Here is a 12,365-nt window from a genome sequence, read left to right on the forward strand (position 1 = left end):
TCAGTTTGCCATGTAGATGATTTCCCTTTCTATACTTTTTTTTTCCCATTTGATAAGATAATTTATTCATTCGTGTCCTAGCACAAATTTATTTTCTGCTTTTTCTAAGGAAAATCCTGGGTATATAAGAAAGTCTGAGAGTCTATAAGGTAGGAGTGCATAGGTGGAAAAGTGAGGACGAAACATTCACTTTCTTTAAAATATGTGCTGCTTTAACAGACTTTCTGGCATCCCCAAAATACTGCTCATAGAGGTTGCTTAGAGTTTACTGGGGCTGTGCACATTTTAGCTGATCTGGGTCATATAACAGAGCATGTACAGGACTCCAGGAGCCTTCAGTTCTGGCACATGTTTCTCACCTTCAGAACTGGATGAAACTCTTTCTCCAGAAGTTCCTTTAGTTCATCCTTGCTCAGTGTGCCACACTCCTCATCTTGCTTGGTGTACTTGTAGAAAACATCAATTACAGTGACAACACTTCTCAAAAGGTTGGTCATCTTTTTGCAAGTTTAAGTGAACCTGGACACAGAGAAACAAAGAACCCTATTATTCATATTCTCCCCTTTTAACTTATCAGCAATTTTCATTTTAATAATAACCATCACGATTTTTTTAAACTTCTTGTTTCTTTTTTTTTTTTTAATTATACTTTAAGTTCTAGAGTACATGTGCCCAACGTGCAGGTTTGTTAAATATGTATACATGTGCCATGTCTCTTGTTTCTTTTAAATCTCAAAAAGTAAGAATGGGCCAGGAATGATACAACACTGTTGAACACAATGAAAATTAACTTTGTTAACTTTGAGTTACTTTTCTATGATCAACTCTTGGCATGTTACTGGTTCAACTGAGTATAGACCTCAGGTCTCTATATTTCTTGTCATGGGCAAGTATAGTCTCTACATAGTATCTCTACACTTTGAGTGTGTTGTTCTAAGGCTTCCAAAGTTTCCAGAACCAGCCAGACACCATTGCCTCAATCTCTCTTTCTAGTTTCACTGCTTTCCTTGAGTCAAAAGTGACAGACTTTCCACCATGCACATCTGTTTATCCCATGGGCACCAGAAGCTAAACTGGACCCTTAAGGCCTTCAGCAAATTAAAAATGGGTGAAGGGGCTCAAAGTAGCTTGGTGTTTTAGAGGCATGAGATAGCCCTCAGTAGAGCTTAGGAACTCTCTTAATGTCAAGCACTTGACCAAACACCCTTCTCTTTAATTAATCAAGAAGAAGAGCTCAGCAATGCAAGCAGCAGTTTAACTAGTGGATAAGTAGATCTTGGAGCTCTGGGAACCAACACTGAACAAGGAAGAGACTCTGCAACAGTCCCAGCTGCCTCCCAGTTTGAGCTGGACAATCCAGAAAAGAGGGCATGGAAAAAGACTGGGAACAGAGTGTGGAATGGCCTAGAGGAAGGCAAACTTCTACTTGCATTATTCTTGTCCATAAAAATGAACTTATTCCAAAAAGGCCCCAGAATAAACTAAACTAACCAAACAAATAAGCAAACAAAAAGAAAAGAAAATGAAAGAAAGAAACAAAAAAGAAAAGAAAGGCAAAATATACATGAACTCTGCCTTAGTTTGTATCCCTAGACTTCTCCTATGGACAGCACCATATATTCATAGATGTAGCTGGATGAATTATCTCTCACCTGGTTCACCAAAGGAACAAGTAGGATAAAGCCTGATGCAGCTTGCAGGATGACGATGGATTGGGATAATGGCCCTTATATAGCTTGTAGTGATTATACTGAGTGAGGTGACTCATTAAACCTAACTCCACCTCTACATATTTACCTTGCTCCTTCACATTCTCATCTGCAGATAATTGCATAAAGGCTAGTACCAGCCCCACCTTCCAGTATGAGGACATGGTTGCAAGATACCTTTCTTTCAGGGTCATATACATGTGAAAAGCACAGACTTTGTTTTAGAGGACTCATGTTATACATTTCTTTTATCTAGTACCCACAGAAAGTAGCAAAGCATAAGATGTTTGCAAGGTGCACAATAAATGCTTATTTAATTGAAAATGAACCTGAGTCACTAGGTTCACCTAATTCATGTCTTTTTTGTAATAACAAAAAGTGACATTTATTGAGAATGTACTATGTGCTAGATAGTGTGCTGAATACTTTAAACAAACCCTCTCAATCTTTACAATATCTGCACTTTTAATTACGGGTGCATAGTTGCATATAATTGTTGGGTACATGTGATGTTTTGATATGGGCATACCATGTGTAACGATCAAATCAGAGTAGAGTAATTGGGGTCTCCAGCATCTCGAGCATTTGTCATTTCTTTGTGTTAGGAACATTCTAATTCTACTATTTTACTTATTTTAAAATATACAATAAATAGTTAACTATAGTTACCCTATTACGTTACCAAACACTAGATCTTATCACCTCATTTAATCTTAACAACCTTCATGCGAGATATGTATTTATTATCCCATTTTACAGAGATAGGTTGTGGAAGCATAAGGGTCTTCTCCAAGGTCATAGCTAGTAGGCAGAGAAAACAGAATTTGAACCTGAATCTACCTTATTGCAATGCCATTGCTCTTTACCATCATACCAGCTTACCTGTGTGTATTTATCACATAAAACTATCATGCAAAAATTAGGCACCATTTTAGGAGTGTAAGGCCCACTCAAACACAAATAACATAAAAAAGTAACATACAGAGTGCTGTTAGGAAGAGGGGAAACATTCTCTGACCTTGTGAAGGCTCGTTTCTAGGCTAGAAAACTGTAATTGGCTATATATAAAAATAATGTTTTCAGATGTGTTCAGGGTGAATTTAGAGTGGGCTTTCTTCCAGCAGTCTGCTATCCACTAGTAGTTTGGCATCTTTAGGGCCTGGACCCTTGGGAAAATGTTCAGTTATAAACGGAAAGTATATCAAATATACTTGAGAGCAACAAAAATAATCAGAGAGTTGCAAGTCTTAAGTATGGAGAGCCAATTCTTCTGTACTTTGCTACCAGGTGACAATGGTGATGATGATGAGGAGGATAGCAGCTACCATGAAGTGCTACTTGCTCACTATCTTCTATACATGGTAGGTTTACATGCTTATCTATTTATTCCTCAAAATAACCCCACTTTATAGATAAGGAAATGAAAGCCTAGAGTAATGTAAACATTTGTTACAGATCACAGCTAGTCAGTAGCAGCACTAGAACAGATACCCATGTTATCTGATGCTAAAGCCTAGCACTTAAGCATATATATTCTACATATATGGAGTCAATAAACTCCTATCTGGGCATTCCTTTGGGGCAGTCATCGTATCTTATTCATTCTATCATCTAGGAAGCACCTAGAGCTTGGTAAACACTAAGAATGAGTGTCTGCTCACAAAATGTTAATGAATATGCCGTTGAAATATGTCAATTGCTCACATAGCCAAGGAATCCTAGACCAAAACAACCACACAGAAAGTTATGTTTGCTGTTGGATATTATGGTCATTTTCAATCATATGCATCTTTTGGAAGTGCGTTTTTGTTAAGATGACTGCTGTGTCAGAAAGACTTTCAGGCCCCAGATTCCACACTGAGACAGAATTTTAAAGCCATTTTTGCACTGTCATTCCAGCATTATAGTAGAGAACTCTGAAACTCCTCCATAGTTCAGAACTCCATTATTCACTCTTTTGTATTCTTTGCATTTAGGTCTCTCTTCCTCTTCTCACTTGCTTAGCATAATGGATAAAATTATAGTCAGAAAGACCTAAGTTCTAATCTCAGTTTTGCCTCTTACTGTGTTTCTTGTACAATTATCTAATCTTTCCAGCTTCAGTCTCCTAAATTATAGAATGGGAACAATAACACTTGCCTAACAGGTGGCAATTACTTAACATATGAAATTGCTTAGAGTACCTGCCTGGCATATAATACATTCTTAGTACACTATGTAATTACTGCAAACTTATTTTGCTAAATATTTCATATAATCTATCACAGCATTTTACACAAAGAAAGTACTTGATAATGTTTGATAAAAATGAGTTAGAAGCCACTAGTGGTCTTTTAAAGGTAGAAATACTACATCTCTGTCAAAAGTGTTGCCTAGAAGATAAGTCATGGTTTTGGACATGTACCTTAGAACATAAAGTATAATGAAAAGAAAAACAAAATAAACCACCTTTTTTGGGATATAATTCACATATCATAAATGTCAACCTTTTAATCTGTTTTCTGTTTGCCCCCAGAATACTGTGCTGGCAGTGAGCTGCACTTTTTTTCCCTAATTGGGAAATGGGTTAAAGTATACAGTTCATTGTGTGTGTGTGTGTGTGTGTGTGTGTGTGTGTGTGTGTTTATACAGAGTATGTGCAATTGAGCTATTGTTCTTATGATGTCTATGTCCTTAAGTGAGTTTCCTCACTTCTCAATGCCTTAGTTTTCCCTCTGTAATAATCATAAGTGTTATTAGTGTCAGGGTCCAACTGGACTGATAGCAGGTCATTTCAGCAGCAATTTTGGAGAATGATTATTGTCCCCATTTCACAGAAGCCTATGCACTCTTCGGAAATAAATCCAAGTGCTGGTTTTAAGTATTGAGTTGATACCTGCAGAAACTTTTGCCCTCCTGGGTTCTGAAAGATTATTTAGTTCAACAAAGCAGAGGCCTGAAGTCCAGAGGAAGGGCACAGTCAGTTACACCATTTCTCTGTGTCTGGGCCTTCTTCCTGCCTTATTCTACTCATCTCAACACCTTCTGCTCATTCCATGTCTACATTGCTCAAGCTCTAGGCACTACCAGACTCTTTGATTTGAGGCCCATTTGGTGAAGCTTATGCACTGTTGGCCACTGGATTCTTGAAGAGGAAGCTATACCTTAGAATGTTAAAAGTAACTTTAATTGGACCTACGAAAGTTCCAGTTTTTGGCTTTTCCACTGCATGCCACATGAATCTTGTTTCTACATCTCATCTGTTTTTTTAATTTTATTTTTTTTTTAATATTTATTTATTTATTTATTTTGAGACAGCTTTTCACTTTGTCACCCAGGCTGGAGTGCAGTTGTGTGATCGTGACTCAACACAGCCTCAATTTCCCAGGCTCAAGTGATCCCTCTGCCTCAGCCTCCCAAGTAGCTAGGACTATAGATATGTGCCACCATGCGTGTTAATTTTTTTTTTCATCATATTTAAGGTGGTGGAGGTTCTCCAAGTTAAAATAATCTGTTTTACTTCCTGTCATGTTCAAATTAAGAACTTGCCCTAGGGCCCAAGTGGGTCTTTGTCTATCATAAGAACCAAACATTTTCTCTGTGTTGTAACTATTTGGAACTCCTGTTTGGGGGGTTTTCAGTGAACTCAACTTAGAGCTGATACCTGAGAATTGATTCAGGGACACTGATGTGTATTAAATGTCTGTTTTCTGTAAGAACAGTTTAGGGAGATGTTCTTGGCTTGCAGTATGATATAGTAGAAAAAACATTGACTTTGCAGTAAGACAGATAGATCAATTTGTATTACAGCTCCAACACACACTGCCTATAATATCTTGGGAACATTTCTAAGTCTGTCTCTGTTTTCACACCTGTGAAATACGGACAATTACAGACACTTCAGAATTCGATAACATTAGGATAATGCTTAGCACATAATAAGACTTCAATATATTTTCCTTTCTTTTCTTCATACCGTCAAGTTTAATCTGACTTAGAAAATTATCAATAAGTTTTGGGCATGATGGTTCATACAAATGATTCTTAACTCCGTTCCCTCCTTGTGGTCTCTATTCTTAGGTGAAATTGAAGGCCAGCTTTGGGAACTCAGCCTTCCAAGGAACTTAAAATTTCCATTATGAAGAGTCCCTGAGGAAACTGGATCCAGTAGCTACACTAGCTGAGAATGCCCACACTCCAGGATTTCATTTTTATTTTACCACATCATTGTTGGTATCTTAAGATCAATGCACTGGAGCAGCGGGGTCTCACAAAGAGGATACCTGGTGACACACCCAGGCTTTCAGAATGCACTATAGGGCTTTAGTGACTTGTCCAGTTTCAGCTGAAATGTGTCGTCTGGGACCTACTAATGCTTGTTGAACTTTACTGGATCTCAGAAGCTGGATATCAGAAGCTCAGATGTTCCTTGGAGCTACGATATCAACAACCTGTGATGACAGAGAGAAGGTTGCTCCATGATGGATTTGGAAACTTACTGGCTAGCTAAACCTGACTGAATGGGAAGGAATGTGGATAGCTTTGGAACTCTAGTTTCACTAGATGAGCTGGAATTTGTATTTTGACAAATTGCAAGTTATGCCTATTAAGTAATGCAACTGATTTTTTTCCCTTAAAACAAGCAATCTAGAATCTGTATAATCAAAATAATTTCTCTAAAAAGGCTGCAAGTATACACTTAAAATGTTGGGGCATTCAGAGCATTTGGAACATTACATTTTTTTGAATATTGGTAGGTGAAAATACCAACTTTTAAGTCATATGTTTGAATGTTTCAAACATTAATATGCATTTAGAGTTTGTAAGTCAAGTGAGTAACTGATAAGGTAAAAAAAAAAAAAAAGAGGGCTTTTTTGCAACGGGTTTGCCGCCAGAACACAGGTGTCGTGAAAACTACCCCTAAAAGCCAAAATGGGAAAGGAAAAGACTCGTATCAACACTGTGGTCACTAGACACGTAGATTCGGGCAAGTCCACCACTACTGGCCATCTGATCTACAAATGCGGTAGCATCGACAAAAGAACCATTGAAAAATTTGAGAAGGAGGCTGCTGAGATGGGAAAGGGCTCCTTCAAGTATGCCTGGGTCTTGGATAAACTGAAAGCTGAGCAGGAACGTGGTATCACCATTGATATCTCCTTATGGAAATTTGAGACCAGCAAGTATTATGTGACTATCATTGACGCCCCAGGACACAGAGACTTCATCAAAAACATGGGACATCTCAGGCTGACTGTGCTGTCCTGATTGTTGCTGCTGGTGTTGGTGAATTTGAAGCTGGTATCTCCAAGAATGGGCAGACCCGAGAGCATGCTCTTCTGGCTTACACACTGGGTGTGAAACAACTAATTGTTGGTGTTAACAAAATGGATTCCACTGAGCCACCCTACAGCCAGAAGAGATATGAGGAAATTGTTAAGGAAGTCAGCACTTACATTAAGAAAATTGGCTACAACCCCAACACAGTAGCTTTTGTGCCAATTTCTGGTTGGAATGGTGACAACATGCTGGAGCCAAGTGCTAACATGCCTTGGTTCAAGGGATGGAAGGTCACCCGTAAGGATGGCAATGCCAGAGAAACCACGCTGCTTGAGGCTCTGGACTGCATCCTACCACCAACTTGTCCAACTGACAAGCCCTTGCGCCTGCCTCTCCAGGATGTCTACAAAATTGGTGGTATTGGTACTGTTCCTGTTGGCCGAGTGGAGACTGGTGTTCTCAAACCCGGTATGGTGGTCACCTTTGCTCCAGTCAACGTAACAACTGAAGTAAAATCTGTCAAAATGCACCATGAAGCTTTGAGTGAAGCTCTTCCTGGGGACAATGTGGGCTTTAATGTCAAGAATGTGTCTGTTAAGGAAGTTCGTCGTGGCAACGTTGCTGGTGACAGCAAAAATGACCCACCAATGGAAGCAGCTGGCTTCACTGCTCAGGTGATTATCCTGAACCATCCAGGCCAAATAAGTGCTGGCTATGCCCCTGTGTTGGATTGCCACACGGCTCACATTGCATGCAAGTTTGCTGAGCTGAAGGAAAAGATTGATCACCGTTCTGGTAAAAAACTGGAAAATGGCCCTAAATTCTTGAAGTCTGGTGATGCTGCCATTGTTGATATGGTTCCTGGCAAGCCTATGTGTGTTGAGAGCTTCTCAGACTATCCACCTTTGAGTCACTTTGCTGTTCGTGATATGAGGCAGACAGTTGCGGTGGGTGTCATCAAAGCAGTGGACAAGAAGGCTGCTGGAGCTGGCAAGGTCACCAAGTCTGCCCAGAAAGCTCAGAAGGCTAAATGAATATTATCCCTAATACCGGCCACCCCACTCTTAATCAGTGGTGGAAGAACGGTCTCAGAACTGTTTGTTTCAATTGGCCATTTAAGTTTAGCAGTAAAAGACGGGTTAATGATAACAATGCATCGTAAAACCTTCAGAAGGAAAGGAGAATGTTTTGTGGACCACTTTGGTTTTCTTTTTTGCGTGTGGCAGTTTTAAGTTATTAGTTTTTAAAACCAGTACTTTTTAATGGAAACAACTTGACCAAAAATTTGTCACAGAATTTTGAGACCCATTAAAAAAGTTTAATGAGAAAAAAAAAAAAAGAGGGAGTTCATTGCTGAGTGTGAATTTATTTTTTTAAATTGTTTTAAAATGTTTTATTGTAATAGTTACATACTATTTTAATTAAAATTCAGAAAATTCAGAAAACTAAAAAGCAGCAAAGAGAAATCCAGAGTCCTATTGCCCAATGACAATTTTTATATTTTCCATAAGAAATTTTTGATCCCTTTTGTGTGTGTTGTCTTACATATTTATAATCATATACAATTGAAAATACATATAGCTCAAATACTGCCTTTTTAATTTTAACATTCTTTTTCAAACATTTAAACCTGTTCTTTTTTTTAGCGTATTTTTTCTTTCTTATTTGCCTTTATCAGCTGAATATTGCTTCTGTAATTCTTTTTTTTTTTTTTATACTTTAAGTTGTAGGGTACATGTGCATAACATGCAGGTTTGTTACATATGTATACTTGTGCCATGTTGGTGTGCTGCACCCATCAACTCGTCAGCACCCATCAATTCATTTATATCAGGTATAACTCCCAATGCAATTCCTCCCCCTCCCCCCCCATGATAGGCCCTGATGTGTGATGTTCCCCTTCCCAAGTCCAAGTGATCTCATTGTTCAGTTCCCACCTATGAGTGAGAACATGCGGTGTTTGGTTTTCTGTTCTTGTGATAGTTTGCTAAGAATGATGGTTTCCAGCTGCATCCATGTCCCTACAAAGGACGCAAACTCATCCTTTTTTATGGCTGCATAATATTCCATGGTGTATATGTGCCACATTTTCTTAATCCAGTCTGTCACTGATGAACATTTGGGTTGATTCCAAGTCTTTGCTATTGTGAATAGTGCCGCAATAAACATACGTATGCATGTGTCTTTATAGCAGCATGATTTATAATCCTTTGGGTATATACCCAGTAGTGGGATGGCTGGGTCATATGGTACATCTAGTTCTAGATCCTTTAGGAATTGCCATACTGTTTTCCATAATGGTTGAACTAGTTTACAATCCCACCAACAGTGTAAAAGTGTTCCTATTTCTCCACATCCTTTCCAGCACCTGTCGTTTCCTGACTTTTTAATGATTGCCATTCTACCTGGTGTGAGATGGTATCTCATTGTGGTTTTGATTTGCATTTCTCTGATGGCGAGTGATGATGAGCATTTTTTCATGTGTCTGTTGGCTGTATGAATGTCTTCTTTTGAGAAATGTCTGTTCATATCCTTTGCCCACTTTTTGATGGGGTTGTTTGTTTTTTTCTTGTAAATTTGTTTGAGTTCTTTGTAGATTCTGGATAGTAGCCCTTTGTCAGATGAGTAGATTGCAAAAATTTTCTCCCATTCTGTAGGTTGCCTGTTCACTCTGATGGTAGTTTCTTTTGCTGTGCAGAAGTGTGAATTTAAAGTAACTAGACTTCCTTTTGTCCAGTGGCTCTCAATAAATAAATAGTATTTACTATACATTGTTGAAGACCTAGAACATGGAATGCCTAGTGCTAAGTGCAGTGTCCTTAATGAAATTATATTGGTTTGGAATTATTTATGAGTTTGGGATTATTTGTCACTACCCTTAAATGATCTTGACACTCACCTATTTGAAAAGATATTGAGGATTTGCCATTTGATATTGAGCAGGGTGTATTGTGCACAAAAATATTGTGAATATACATATGTCTGTCCTTAAATCACCGTAAGTTTTAACTGGAATAGATTTGCTCCACAATACTCAGTAGGGCTGATATTTCATGCCTTCTGGATGAGAAAAGAATTGGCGAAAATTATATCTTGGGCTGCCTTGCACAGCTTGAACACGATAAGGGAAAAATAAATATAAAACCTATGAGTTATGGCATCAGGCTTTAACTTTAATTTATGAATTAAACTAACAATATTATTGATTATTGCAATTATGTTAATTTCATTTGTTCTCCTTTGAAAATTAATTATGTTTATCTTACCTATTGTGAATAAAGTCACTCCTCTCATGTGCTTATTTCTTGACTCTGGCACTAATTATTCTTCAGTGCCTAGATTTCCTGGGACAGCTCATTTTAAGTAACTCCTGAACATTGGACTGTGAGAGGAAAGACAGTAAAGTGGGATCTGTGGAAAAACACATCTGCAAATGTTTCATTTTTTTCTCCAGGGGTAAGTTTTCTTCCTTGGAGGCTCTTGTCTTGAAAAAGTGGTGCTAGATCACCAGCTTAGCATGATAATTACAAAAGGCAGATAGAGTAATTGTTTTACAGAGCTATTATAGGGTGACTTAGATCTCAGGGAATGACTGTTCTGTAATCCACTTGCCTCACTCAATACCCTGAGTTTTATACAAGCCAAAGACACTTGGAACAGAATCTGACACCTGAGGCTCTAGGGCCTTGGCCTAGGGAAACTAATACTTAACTTTTTAAGTGGTCATTGATTACATCCCACTCATTTCTGAGATGGGTATGGTTTGAAAAGCAGGTGTATTCATGGAGAGTAGGGCTTGGGACCTTTGCTGCAAGAGGAGAAGCTATTAGCCTAGACGCCTAGACTTTTCTAGTAGGGACTTTCTCACACCTGTTTCCTAGATCTGGTCAACATAGAAGAAATCAGGGAACACACAGGGTAGGACTCCTAAAGGAATATGTTTTTTTGGCTTTTTCCTAAAAACTAAAACAAAAACATTCATAGCAAAGCAGTTTAGCCCAGTGACTAGTAAGAGTGCAGACATTGGAATCTGACAGATCTGGGTTGGAATTCTGCTTCAGCCATTTACTAATTATGTAACTTCACATCTCTGTGAATGGTGGAAATTTTCTTTGCAGGGTTGTTACAAAGCTTAACAGAGTTAAGTCAAGTGCCTGGAACAGAACAGCCATTCAATAAACGGTAGAAATTTTTGTTTTTACACAAATTTTTAAAAAGTACTATTTTTTGCATTTGTTAGAAAGACTATATTTTCTGTTAGTGAATGACATCATCATCATAAAAAATTACTTTTACAAGCTTTGTTTTGAGAATTAAAATCGTATATTAATCCCAATCACATTGTGTTGGGATTAATCAACATCTCTGTGCATCTAACACTGTATAAAAGTGGCCTGTGATTGTTCTGCTTGGAAATATATCTTGGTTCTGGCTCAGTTGGCTGGTGGGCCACGTTGATTAAAAATGATTATAGTGCCAATAATCTTGATATTGTTTATGATGTTAATGATAATGATGCAAACTCTGCCTAGGATGAAGAAAGAATCCTCAGATCACACCCACTTATTTTTAGGGCAGCAGGTCAAAGCATAGGCCCTGAATTTGCCTGCGGGATACATAGATTCTCTCCTTCTTTCTAGTCCATTTAGTCTGTGACTGATTCTCTGGAAGCAGAGGATTTATAGTATATTTATCCAGTTCTCCAATAAATAATCTTATTTGCTCTGGTTGCACTCTAGCCCCTGTAGCCTCCTCTTGGTTGTCTGTGGTTCTTAGTCACCTCATCCTCTCTAGGAAGACCTACTTGTCTCAGATATTAAATCTATGGAATCTCTTGGAGTTTTATAAATAGAAGAAATTTTCTGTTCCTTCTCTTTTATAAGGAGCCAGATTACCAGTAGTTTTTAATGGATTATAGATCTCCTGACTTCTCTGCTTCCTGGCTCTTGCCTTCTTATCCTATAGAATTCTGACTGGGAGTAATAAATGGTTCAGCTTGGTCTAAGTAGCAGGGAGACATTTGTTGACTGAAGGTCTTGTATGAGTGTATGTTCTGCAGCTTTAAAGCCTTCCTCTGCCTAAATGTAAAGCTGACATATTAATTTCGCCTGCTTCTTTCTCCAGCCAGCTTCTCAAGGCTACCAGGAGCTGCAGTTCAGCTGAAGCAAAGCCCAACCAAATTAGGTCTTTGTGTAAAGCCAGAGGTAAGTTGAGGCAGGTACATACCAGCCAAGTTTAGAACTTGCTTGCTGTAGAACTGGTTCCCTCACCTATTAGTTCCACAATCCAGCAGTCTGGAGTCTAGGCTGAGCTGCTTGTCAAATGGGATTGTGGGTCATAAGGCAGGCTGGATCTCTATTTTGAGACTGGTAGTAAAGGGAAGGCCCTTTAGATGTT

At 38.5% G+C, this 12,365-nt stretch overlaps 1 pseudogene across 1 annotated transcript; it reads left to right on the forward strand.

The window, feature by feature from the left end:
- Nucleotides 1-6,562: 6,562 nt before the first annotated feature.
- On the forward strand, nt 6,563-8,307 carry LOC117075031 (annotated as a pseudogene). Its single transcript, XR_004433816.1, has one exon. The product of XR_004433816.1 is annotated as an elongation factor 1-alpha 1-like (transcript).
- The last annotated feature ends 4,058 nt before the right edge of the window (nt 8,308-12,365 follow it).

Source organism: Trachypithecus francoisi, unplaced genomic scaffold, assembly GCF_009764315.1.
Source record: "Trachypithecus francoisi isolate TF-2019V2 unplaced genomic scaffold, Tfra_2.0 Lachesis_group5, whole genome shotgun sequence".
In the NCBI taxonomy this organism is placed as follows: Eukaryota; Metazoa; Chordata; class Mammalia; order Primates; family Cercopithecidae; genus Trachypithecus; species Trachypithecus francoisi.